Source organism: Castor canadensis, chromosome 6 (assembly GCF_047511655.1).
Source record: "Castor canadensis chromosome 6, mCasCan1.hap1v2, whole genome shotgun sequence".
In the NCBI taxonomy this organism is placed as follows: Eukaryota; Metazoa; Chordata; class Mammalia; order Rodentia; family Castoridae; genus Castor; species Castor canadensis.
The window spans coordinates 63146105-63158782 of record NC_133391.1 but is presented as its reverse complement, the minus strand read 5'-3'; the positions used below and the strand labels follow the sequence as shown (position 1 = coordinate 63158782).

Genomic DNA, 12678 nt, shown 5'->3' with positions numbered 1-12678 from the left:
GCTGTTGTTCTTGACAGTCAGCTGCTAAGTACTGGGGGTTTTGTTTGTTTGTGGTACTGGGAATGGAACCCAGAGACTCACCTATGCAAGGCAAATTCTCTACCACTGAGCTTCACCCCTAGTCCTCTAAGTGATGTTTAACCCACTAAAAAGATTTCCCATTTTTTATTCTTGTACACATTTCTCTATCCCAATAGACTTGTTAGTCTTGTTAGTCTTCTGGATTTTGTTCCTAAATACCAACTATGATTTTGAACTCAAGTTTGGGAACTATCTGACACTAATCACCTGTCTGTCTAGGCATTTGATTAATGTTTGTGGCCAAATTCCATTGATAACCACCTGATCTCCAGAGTATGAGCTGGTGTTTCTACTACCTCAATGTAGTCTACCCTATTAAACTCTACTATGTAGGTGATTATACAGCTTAACACACCGAAATACACATATTCCTCTCTTTAAAGCCTTGACTCTGTCTTCATTTCCTTTTGGGAGAATACCAGTTTAGATAGGAAATGATTACTTACCACCACACTACATAGCTATTTGGAGTTACTTTAAAACCTTTAGTTTGTTCTTCATGGTACCCAGAGTATATCAGAAAACTTAATGAACTTACCTGATTTTCTAGGGGCTGGAGTGGGATGGAATCTATGAAAAGAAACTCAATCATAGTAGATAATTACTTAACATCTATCTATATTTAACACAGATTTTTAGCACAGCATAAAAACTACTTGTAAAAACTTCATTCATTTCAAATATATGTAGGAAATGATGCCAAATTACTTATTTTTGGGAGCGCTTTAATGACACATAGCCTAAATGTCATTAAATCCACCCAATTTAAGTGTACAGTTCAATGGGTTTTAGTAAATTCTTATGAAATTGTGCAAACATTACCCAAAACCAAATTTAAAACATTTTTATCACCTCAAAATGGCCTGGTCTCACCTAAAAAATTAGCTAGCATTTGTTGCCCTTAACGCAGAGAAACTAAAGCAGATACCTTAAAAGCAACTGAGGCCAATAGGAAAAGGGGAACAGGAACTACAGAAAAGGTTAGATCAAAAAGAATTAACCTAGAAGGTAACACCCACGCACAGGAAATCAATGTGAGTCAATGCCCTGTATTGCTATCCTTATCTCAACCAGCAAAAAACCCTTGTTCCTTCCTATTATTGCTTATACTCTCTCTACAACAAAATTAGAAATAAGGGCAAAATAGTTTCTGCTGGGTATTGAGGGGGTGGAGGGGAGACGGGGGGGGGCAGAGTGAGTGGTAAGGGAGGGGGTGGGGGCAGGGGGGAGAAATGAACCAAGCCTTGTATGCACATATGAATAATAAAAGAAAAAAAATGGGGAAAAAAAATGGCCTGGTCTCAAAGAGGTAATTAGTTATGATTCCATGTAAATTATATTTAACTAAGCTAACCATAAAATGATATTTAGGAAGAAAATATAAATTATTTAAGAATGGTATATAAAAGTCTCACATCATTGGCTAATTCAGATAACCTGGTTTTCCTGATCTAGTGATCAAACTCTGCAATGCAGCCTGCTCTTCAAACAGAACAAACTCTGAAAGAAGTTTGAAAGTAACTCATTCCAAACTATAATAAGTCTATATGTAAGGAGAAGCATATCATACTAAACATAAGAAAGGATTGTGGCTTGTGTGTCAGATTCAAATGATGAAGCATTTCCTCATTACAGCATGAACAGTCTGCTTTTACAGTCCTGTTTTTGCAAGGTAAACACCAAGATTTCTGGAGCCACATTTCCTAACAGACTGCAAAGAGCTAGCCTTGAAAGTCCAGCATAAGGAGAAGCTGGGAAGCACATTCTCAGGAGAGGTAAGTGTGTACTTCTTCACTGTCAAAGATAACGATCCTAATGGTGTTTTTCAGTTGAGATGGTCATACTCAGTATGCTGGAGAGCATGCTATCAAGACATGGAGCAGTTACAGATTTGGTCTGTGACTACGTGGGGATTTAATGACGCATCCCTTCTGAAAAAACTAAAGAATCCATCTGAATTATTCAAAACGAAAGCCTGCCTGTTTGCTTTTACTTTCATTAAAAGATAATATGACACCAAAGAAACAGCAGTGATCGAGAAAAAGAGTTTGGTTTGGCAGGCTCTCCAATCTCATTTACAAGTGTTTTCTGAGCAGTTTTCTTTTTATGAACAAGACTGTATTAGTCCATAGTGGGAAATGCATAATTAGATGTTTAATGTTGAAGGAAAGTGTGCTTCTTTAAACAAATTATGAGAGTCAATTTTTACCTCAGGAAGTACCTTTCTTAAAGGAACTGTGGTAGTGATTAGATGTAAGCATTCTTTAGTAAGACGGGCATTGGTGGTGTCTGACAAATGTGGTAAGACTATAAAGCTACTAGATCCACCATCTCTTTCTTTTCTACTTCATTTCCCACAAAAAGTCCTACATTTCCTCCAAGGAGAAAGTTTTTTATTGTTGAAATAACCAGAAAATTAGTAATTCCCTTATTTACTGTGTTACTGATGGATTTTTAAGAAGAATAGAAAAGAAACAAAAGAGCTCAGTCAGGGTGACAACGGAATGTCCCTGAAACAACTGTCCATTTCTGTTACAAAATGTTAATCTTCTTGCACAAGTATATCTATTTTCAGGAGAAAAGCACGTTTTGTAGTAGAGACAAAACCCCAGCACCTTGTAATTCTGATACATACTTACTTCTGTAGCCAGTTAAGACAAATTTGCATCAGGTCCCCTCCCTAATCTCATTTTGCATTAGTCACTCGTTGGTTATGTTCTGACACCCAGGTACATTACTATTACAAGAACTAGGTTTCTTCTTATCTTATCCAACAACTAAAAGTGTTAAAAGTGACAAATGGCATCTATAGACCATGGATGCAAGGGTCATCTGTTACAGGGTGCATGATTTAGCTACAGCTTTTTGTACCATGGACCGTGTATTTTATCTGCAAAATTAGACTGATTGGGTTCTGCACAACATCAAATTTTATCTCCATTAGAAGAAAAATCTAGCTCTCAGAGGTGAAGTATTTACCTAAATTCTTATTAATGATGTCAAGGGGTGAGAGCCTGTTTTGTCTTGAATTTTGTTTCCCCATAGCTCAAGCTCACAGGCAAATATTTTGAGGAGAACAGACTCTTGACAAAAGACCTTGGTGTGCTTTTTCCTTCCTTGAAGTGTTCCTGCAACTGCTTCCTGACTGCACTTTATTGTTATAGACCTTTCTATCTTCAGCTGGAATCTGGAGGATTGTTTAATGATGTATCAATGATGCATGAGTGAATCTATTCAAATTCATTTTTATCCAATCCAAGTTGGGAAGGCATTTAAGCTTAGAAATGTTTCAAGCGTATTTTCAATTGAAGTGTTATACTATTGCCACGTTGTTTTATCAATCACACTCAGGTTTTGTCTTTTTTATTTCTTAATTTCCATTTAGCTTGCAAAGCATGTGAAACCTAATGTTAAAAACTATCAAAAATGTAGCTGGGAATGTATCTCAGTTGTAGAGTGCTTGCATAGCATGCCTGAGGCCCTGGGTTAGATTCTGGACACTGCAAACAAAGTAGCAAACAAAGCCAAGAGTCAGGGGAGGGATGGAGGGCATGTCTTTTCAACTAATGGACACCGCTCCTGACAATATAATGGGATTGTTGTCTCTAAATAAGCCTTGAATTTAACTGGTTTGGTTCATAACCAGAGAGTAACTCCAGGCTAATTTGGATAAATTTACAATATAAGTTTTTGGTCAACACCTGACACTTGGTGAGGCAGATTAAGGAACAATTAGTTGGAAGTAGAACTTGCAAGGTGCAGAGGAGAAAGGTCCTTTCAGAAATAATTTTCATGGACATTCTCGTCCTTGAGATATTTAGAATTTTATCCTTTTCAACTCTTTTCTTCCAGGTCATCATTTTCTTTTTTAGTTTCATTGTTTTCCCTTCTACTTTTTCATTCCTCTAATTTACATACACTGCCCTACTTATATTGTGCTTCCTTTTTCTTGTCTACAGCAGAAAATCATCCATTCCAAGAAGACTAAGTGCTCCTTTCCTAGCCCTCTGAAAGTCTGCTAATGGTTGAAAGCCTTTTTCTTGCTGACATGCTCCTTCCTTGTTCCATGTTTGGGTCTTTGTAGCCAAGTAGGTTTTCCTAGCATGTCACAAGGATTAGAACACGTTATCACTGTCTATTCATGGACAGGTAAGATTGCTACAAAAAGTTTCTTGGGATGTACTGAAATATATGTCCTGTATCTTCTGCCCACAAATCTTTCTTCTGTGCTCTGAGATTATAGAGAATATGATACAATAAACCCATTATCAGCCCATTATTGGCAAGACTTGTGTTAGACTTCTTTTCCAGCTCAAGATCCCTCTCTTCACTTTACCTAATCTCCTCTCCTTTCAGATTATCCTTCAAAGACTAAACCTCCTCCTTGACCTTTGATCTCATCTCTATGCCAATTAGTAAAGGAACTTGATCCATTGCTTCTTTACTTACTTGAATTTCTTACTCACCTTCTGTACTGTGCTACTTTCTTTACAAACTTGCTCAGACTTAGTTCATACCACATGAAACAAAATAAACAAAATAAAGCCTTCTAAACAACCATACAACCTAATGTCATCATTTTTTTTCTGTCAAACTGTGTTACTAGATATGTATAATTGATCTTTTTTGCTTTAATTTTTGCAGATTAAAAGTGTTTTTCATTTTTATGAATTTGAAATAAACTTAGTAGTTGACAGATTTTCAAAAATAGGCAATTATTAATTTTGATAAAACAAAAAAGCCAATATTATCTAATGGATTAATGCATATACCCAAAGTAATCATAAATATGGTGCAAATACTGTGTACACATGTATGTAAATGCAAAAATAACACCTGTTGAAACTCTTCCAGGAATGGGGGAAGGAAAGAATAAAAGACAGTGGGAGAGGGGATGAATCTAAGTACGATATAGTTGATACATTTTAAGAACCTCCACCAGCAAAACAATAAAAAAATTCCAAAAAAACAAACAAAGTAATCTTTGTATTTAGGAATAATTGATGATGTGTTTTTTCTTTAAGTCATATTTAAATAATGCATAATAATAATGATGGTGTCACACAAATAATACATTTCAAAATTCAACTATACAAAATAAGAGAGTGGAGTAATATTCTGTACTATTAATATATGTTGTAATCTGTTGATTTTTTTGCAGTTAAACATTTCATTTCATAAAAATACTTTAAAACTCAAGTGTTAAGTTTTTAAATGTTTGAGTGTTTAGCAATCTATTGGGGTTTTGTTGTTGTTTAGTAGAACACTTTAATATATTGTAATTTCATAGAAAATCCCAAATCAGACTTATTGTGAGTATTACTTAGTGCATAGTGGCAGAATGGAGTGTTTTATCTTCTTCACTGACTTATTTCCTTCCCCTTTTTACTCTTGATGAGGTAAGAGTCATTGGTAAGACATAACAAAGAGATAGATTATTACTATGAAAACATCACAGAATTTTGTGAAAAACCTTAATGGTCAATATTTGAAAAAGAAGAAGAAGAAGAAGTGTTGTTTATTTATTTTGTGACTGTTCCTCTGAATAATCTAAAAAGTCTAAACTCATTTCCAAGGAATATAATGGACAACTACCAACTCCTTCCTAATAAAGCAGGAAGTGAAGAAGAGAGCAGAGAAGTTAGAAGTGGCCTGGAGAAAAGTGAGGATGAACCCCACTCTCCAAAAACCAAGTACTACAGAACACATATGTGAAACAAGTAAAGGGAGAACAGAGAATTTATCATAATATAAAAGTACTTCTTCATTATGCAGAATTTCTAACAGGGTTCTCTTGGACAAAGAAGCCTGCTAATACATTCAAAACAACTAATTATCTCATCATTTTGTTCTTCTAATTTCCAGGAACTAAGAAGAGTTACAAGTATAAACATAGAAGTGCATTATATAGCACATAAAAATAAAATTCATTTGTGCATGTGTACATTATATATACATTGTGAAATGCTCCACATTCTCACATTTTCAGATTTTAAGATTTCTGTAACTTACAGTGATATTGAAGGGTTCTCTAAATTCTGAGCAATATATGAAATCAAATTAATAAGTCAATTTTCCTTCATAGAAGAGAACATTATTTAAGCCTGTTTGATTTGTGACACCTGATTAAACTCTGTTGTGATTCAAAGGTCAAGACTAACTCAAAGCCATGGAATACGCACAAATTAATTATTTTATTTTAATTCATGTACTGACACAGCTAAGATCCCATGAATGTCTGTATCTCTGTCCCAGAACTGTAAAGGAAATCTGTCTCTGATAACACCAGATCATACAGTCCTCCACTGATGATACTGCAAAGTCCTTCAAGGAAAGAAAAGCTCATAGTGCTCTGCAAGATACTTTGGAAAGATACAACAGGAGTCCTACAAATGTAAGTGCAGATCATGCATTTTTCTTACCAGCAAATGAAGCCATTAAGCGATATCATCACTCCATGAACTATGTAGGTTTTTAAAGCAAATGAGAAAAATAGCCACTAAGAGGATTTATTATACAAGTTCTTGAAGGTTCTCAGCTGAAAGAAATTTTGGAGTTAATTCAATATAGCCCTTGTATTAGAATTAAGATGACCAAAGACTAGAAAATTTACATTTCTGGAGTTTGCACAGCTTGTTAGAGGCAGAACCAGGCTACTCTAGTTGCTAACACAATTCTGTACTCTTAAAGTGTTCTTAGCTATGGAATGTCAACTACAAATGCATATATTTTCCTGGACCATGCATGCTTAGCAGGGGTTATCTAGCCCCACAAAGGGGTGGCCATTGGTTTCTAGGGGCCAAAAGATCTTCAATATTAGACAGTATAATTGTTTGGTCTCTAAAAGGGCCCCAGTATATAGTCAGTTATATAGTAAATCTGTGTCACCAAAGTTTCAAGGTGAGGCTAGGGAGGCTAGGTAGCAAGAGAAGGAAAAATTAAGAAAAAAATGTCTAGAAAAGCCCCATTAGAGCAATAATAAACCAAAGGTTGAGAGACATTTCCTTGTACAAAGGCTCATGGTCAGGATATTTGGAAGGTTGAGAAAATATTGACTTGACGTTAATGCTGGAGGCTCAACTTCAATTTATTTTTAGACGTGTGCCAGTAAATTGAAATCCAGAAGCATGCTTTACTGTTTTCATTCACTAGTGAAGCTCACCATTCTGCTTTTTGCAGGGTCAAATTCAGGTCTTCATAATTGTATAAATAGAGGACAAATAAGAAAGAGGTTACACACCATGCTCAATGCTATGAACAAGGTACATCAAACATAGCGCCTTAGGAGTCCAAAAGAAAAGCATAGCATAAACAAAAATACTCAGAAAGTTCTTGAGGCCTGCCCTTACTAACACTTCTTTCAAACTCTTTTTAAATTTTTATTTAATCTTTTTTTATTATTGTTGTACAGGGGGTACACTGTGACATTTACCAAAGTTCTTATAATATATCATAGTTGAGTTCACCCCCTCCATTATTCTCCTTTATCCTCCCTCTCCTCATTGTTGGAAGAATTTCAACAGGTCTCATTTTTCCATTTTCATACCTGAGTACATATTTCCACCATATTCACCTTCCTACACCCTTTCCTGATATCTTCCCCCCTCCTACTGGTGCCAACTCCCAGAACTTCTTTTAAATTCTATTGCAAATCTCAATTTCTTCACTTCTAAATTTGAAATTACCTACCTTACATGATTTGGGGAGAAATTACAGACATAATATATAGAAATCAATAAACTCAGAACTTAGTTGACTCTAAGTAATGCAATAACAACAATAGTGATGATGATAGTATCTTCAAAAGTCATAGGACCAAGAGGAGTTCTAGAATAATTTATTCAGTAGACAATTTGTTCTTGAAGAATTTCCTATCCTCTCATTGGGAAAACTCCCTTTTTCTTTGCCTCTCCTCATTTTAATTTTTTCCCACTTTGACACTATTCACCTTGTCTTTGCCCCCATCATTGTGATCTGTTCGCTAACTGTGGCATGCCACCCAGTTCTGCCTGCATGGAGACACCAGGGCCTGACTAAATAATCATGACTCAGCATGCTTACCTTATATTCCTATCCTTTCATCCCCAAGATCCTAGAGTAAGGCATCTCATTAGTTTATGTCTCTTCCATATGACCTCTAACTCCTGAAGACAGAGATGCATTTATCCAACCAGTATTTATTGGGCGTTTACACTATTCCTTTGTTTTATGTGAGCCATTCTAGGCATTATTCCACAACTGCAAACAAGACAGAAAACACCTGCCCTCATGGACTCTATATGGAGGACAGAAAGACAATAAACAGGTAAATATAGAGTTTATTAATGAAAAATGCTAAAGAGAAAAATAAAGTAATAAAGAGGGATGATAAGCATAGGAATAAGCATAATTTTAGAAACGTGTCTGATTTTTAAAATGATATTTGGGAATAAATGTGTTATTTGAGGACAAGGGTCAGACAGATTTGACCTGAGAATTGAGAGGGACATTTTCATGACTGCCATGGGGTCAGATATGTAGAGGTGCATAGATCAACTTTAGAATGTTGACTTTTATCTGAGGGAAATGGAATCAAGTCTTATGATCCTCAATACTATTAGTACTAGGCCCAGTGCCCAAAACAGATTAGATATTGAGTAAATGATTGATGAATAAAGCAGCTCAGTCAGCACTACATGTGCATGTGTACTATCAATTTAAATGATATACCAAGACTGGTCTTGTGGTGCTATTTGATAGGTACCAGGTAGGATAACCTTGAAACATTGCCCCAATACAGGCAATATTATTTAAAGTAATCATAGCAAAATATTTGGCTTTATCCTTGTCAGTCTCATGCTTATATGCATGAGACTTGATGATGGAGTTGAGAGAGGTAACATGCAGAATGCATCAAATGAATTATTCAAATGTTATTACCTCACAATGATTAGGCCTGATAAATTATCAGCTATTTTGTGACAATTTTATGAACAATATTTCAGGTCAATTTCATAAATTCTCCAAACTAAATAACTTAGTGTTATTTTCGCCAAGCAAAATGTCAGAAGACAATTTCAAGAGAAAGTAGGAAACATTTTATGAAGAGCCTCAGCTAATTGGATGCAACCAGAATTGGTAGATTTGTCAAATAAATGAATAAATAAATAAATAAAAACTCAGGATGCCCAGTTAAGCTTGAATTTCAGTAAATAATAAACTTGTTTCAGTCTAAGTATGCCTCATCAATATTTAACTGGGTGTTCTATATTTTACCTGGCAACCCAAACCTCAGTAGACCAAAGTTAAACAGAGCCTCTGTAAGATTACTAACATGATGGCGAGGTTCAATCCAGCAGTCTGCTTGATGTGGCTCATGGAATAAACTACAGGAAAATATGTTGGCAAAAATACTTGGACTTCTGTGTACACTTATTTTTAGCCTGTCATTTGATAGATATTTAAACAATGGTATATATTTTATGATATATAGAACATGTATGTAAATATGGTAGCATATATGCATGTATATTTGCTAGGTAATTTATAAATAAATATTTATTGGAACAAAATAGTCAAACGTTAATAAAAAAGAAGAGAAATCAAAGAAGTTGGAAACTACTGTTCTATCTGTAGATAAATAATAGTGAGACACAGTCCATCCATTGCACTGCCCTTAAAAAAAAAAAGCTATTCAAGTGAATAACTTATTTGCCTGGCAAAATATCACTAAATTGTTTAGTTTGGGGAATTTGTGAAGCTGATCAAATGTGCTGAAATATACCTTTTTTTCCACAAAATAGCTGATAATCCATTAAGATAAATTGCTGAGGTAATCTATAACTGAACAATTCATTTGATGCATTCTGCATCTCACTTAAGAAAAAAAATGAAAGTTTCTTTATGCTTGATTCTTCCACTTCATATGGTCAGTCACACTTTGTTGTTTTGTTCCAACAATTCTCTGTTCATTTTCAAGTTTAAGAAGAAAAAATAATGGAAAGAAAAGAAGAGTTCACAAACGGCCCCCACTGTGCCAAGTGACAGCTTTGTAATACCATAGCATCTAGAGACAGATGGCGGCTCATAGCAGACATCAATCTTCAATGAAAGTAAATTTAGGATAACGCCCCTCTTTGTAATGGACATGTCTTTGCAAAGTTATTGCTGACAGCGTCCTCTAACGTGCTGATTTGCTAAGACAAGGTTTTTATTGCATCTAATCTTGTCGTAAGGCATGAAAAAATGGTTGGGTGCATGTTTTTCATGTATAGTTTTTACAAGAATTGCCTGCATTAGAGAGTGGCTAAATTGTTTTCCATATTTTATGGCACATTTCTAATGTTCCACCGCACACAACATTGATCACTCAGTCCATTAGCTTATTATGATATCCTGAAAGGAGACACTTCCTTTGGGAAAAGCCATTATTTGAAATGAGATGAGGGCTACATAGGACAAAGTGGGGTAGAATCTATTGAGCAACTCCTTAATTTCATCAAGGCAAATAGTCAACCTGAACAAAATATATAAATGTAAATACATGTACATTTCCAAAATGTCTGAGCCAACCAAATTTTTTTTTGTTTTCTTAGTGACTTGAAAACTTCCCAATAGCTCAAATTGTCTCTGGTAAGGATGATAAGAGCTCTTATGTTATAAAACATTTCCACCATTAGATACATTGGAAAATACCATGTTATCAGGGCTGTGATAGGATAATAGAAGCGAGTGGAGGGACTTGTTAACACATGTTGAGCTGAGCTTGAGACAGACAGAGACTGTGGGACATCCCAGAAGTTAGCAACAACAAAAACTGCCACCAGTGTGGAGATTCAGCTACTGAAGGAGACACCACTGAGAACAAAGTTGGTTCTCCCCTCTTCATATTGTCCATTTGCTAGCAATTGCTCCCTTTGGCAAGAAAACCTTGTAAATGCAATTCCCAGTAACACAGAGCAAAGCAAGGAATGGAGCTGGGGGCCAACAGGTACACAGATAATTTAAAGAAAAGCAAAATTGCAGGACTTCATTTAAGATGCTTCTGAGCATGTGCTGTCTGTCCTACATATTCAAACACAATTTTTCTCACATTGAGTAAACTGAAATCTTTGCTAGTGAGAGTAAGTGTTGGGACCAGGGCTGAGAGAGCAGAGAAGTGTTTTTCAGAGCATGTGTTGAAAAATGTGATAAGATGTGTATACAGCCTCCTTAAGGAAAGGTATCTGGTGGTCCCTTTGTATTCTGTACTGATTCTGATTCAGACTCTAAAGAAGGCTCTTCTGTACATGTCATTTCATCTTCAGGTTGGCCGATTGAAGGAATTTTTATCTCTGTGGGGATATGAGCTACAATACATTTACCTAAGAACCTCAAACTATTTCTTCTGTGCATGGGGTCCTTTGAATCTGCTGCTGAAATAGGTTGCAGAACCAGGTTCTTTCTTGGCAAGAACGCACAGACAACCCCAATTATTTGAAACCTTCAGTCTGAAAACTTAATAGCGCATGAGTTTCTGTACCATATCAGGCCTTGAGTCCGATCAATTATGTTGTCTCTGATGATAACACAGATGATTCATGGACTGTCATGTGTATATTCTCTAATAAAATTCCTAAATACTTTTAAGGTAAGGTTGCACTCCAACTAACTTATTGAATGCTTACTAGATGACAGACCCTAGTGTGAACATTCTTCTTATTAATCACGTGAATACTTGCTATAAACCTGTGCATTGGGTTTTTACTATAGTCACTTTAAGAGTGGGAAGAAAGAGGAAGAGAGCATTTATAGCAGTTGTCTATGCGTGAAGTCTGTATTTGATATCACTGAATTTGAACCTGTGTCCAAAGGATTATAACATTTCCCAGTATTCTGTGATTACTTTTTAAGGATTGATGACTTATAGTTGTGTCTGATTCTTCTTTAAAAATTTCCTAATAAAGACTATGATTATTGTTGGCAATAATGGCGCCGATAGGTTTCAGTTCTTACTGTACCCTTAAGCTTCTGTTTTCCAGGGTCACGGTCCTGCCTCAAGTCTAGCTTGAATCCTCCTTCTGCCCCAACCTCCAACCAGCATGAACCATAAGATCTTAACCAATCAGATCATGCTGAGTCCCACTGAGGGGTATTTAAGCCCCTGCCCTTCCTGCTTCTCTCTCTTGGCTCTCTCCCTCTCCCACCTGGCAATAAAGAATCTCTTGGCCAGATCACTCCTCTCCATGTGGTCACTTTTGGGGCCTACATTTCCAACAATTATTTCTCTTGAGAAAAGACAAAATGATAATCAGAATTAATTTGTGCCTGGTGATATAATGAGTAGGTAAGGGTTTTTAAAATTTCCTTGAGTAGAGGATTTAGATATACTTTTTCTAATTCACAAACTCTGGCCATAAATATTTTTGCATCCTGTATTAATTACATAAAACTTCTCTAAGCTAGAAAATGTAGTAAAAACATAATATTAGAATTTTTTTCTGGAAATACAAAACCCTAGGGGAAAGAGTTGATGGAAAGGAGCAGAGACTCAGTCTGAAAGAACCTTGAACCCTGGTCAAATTATGGAACTATGAATTGTATACATGGTTTACATTTGAGCCATGATCCAGAGTCTTT

At 35.7% G+C, this 12678-nt stretch overlaps 1 long non-coding RNA gene across 2 annotated transcripts; it reads left to right on the top strand.

Moving 5' to 3' along the window:
• Positions 1-1704: 1704 nt before the first annotated feature.
• On the top strand, positions 1705-12299 carry LOC141423889 (uncharacterized). Of its 2 annotated transcripts, none has more exons than XR_012448651.1 (4): positions 1705-1856; positions 6337-6475; positions 8306-8386; positions 10040-12299. It is a non-coding gene; the product is annotated as an uncharacterized lncRNA (long non-coding RNA). The 2 variants fall into 2 exon arrangements; XR_012448652.1 differs by having other exon boundaries at positions 8297-8386.
• Positions 12300-12678: the final 379 nt, after the last annotated feature.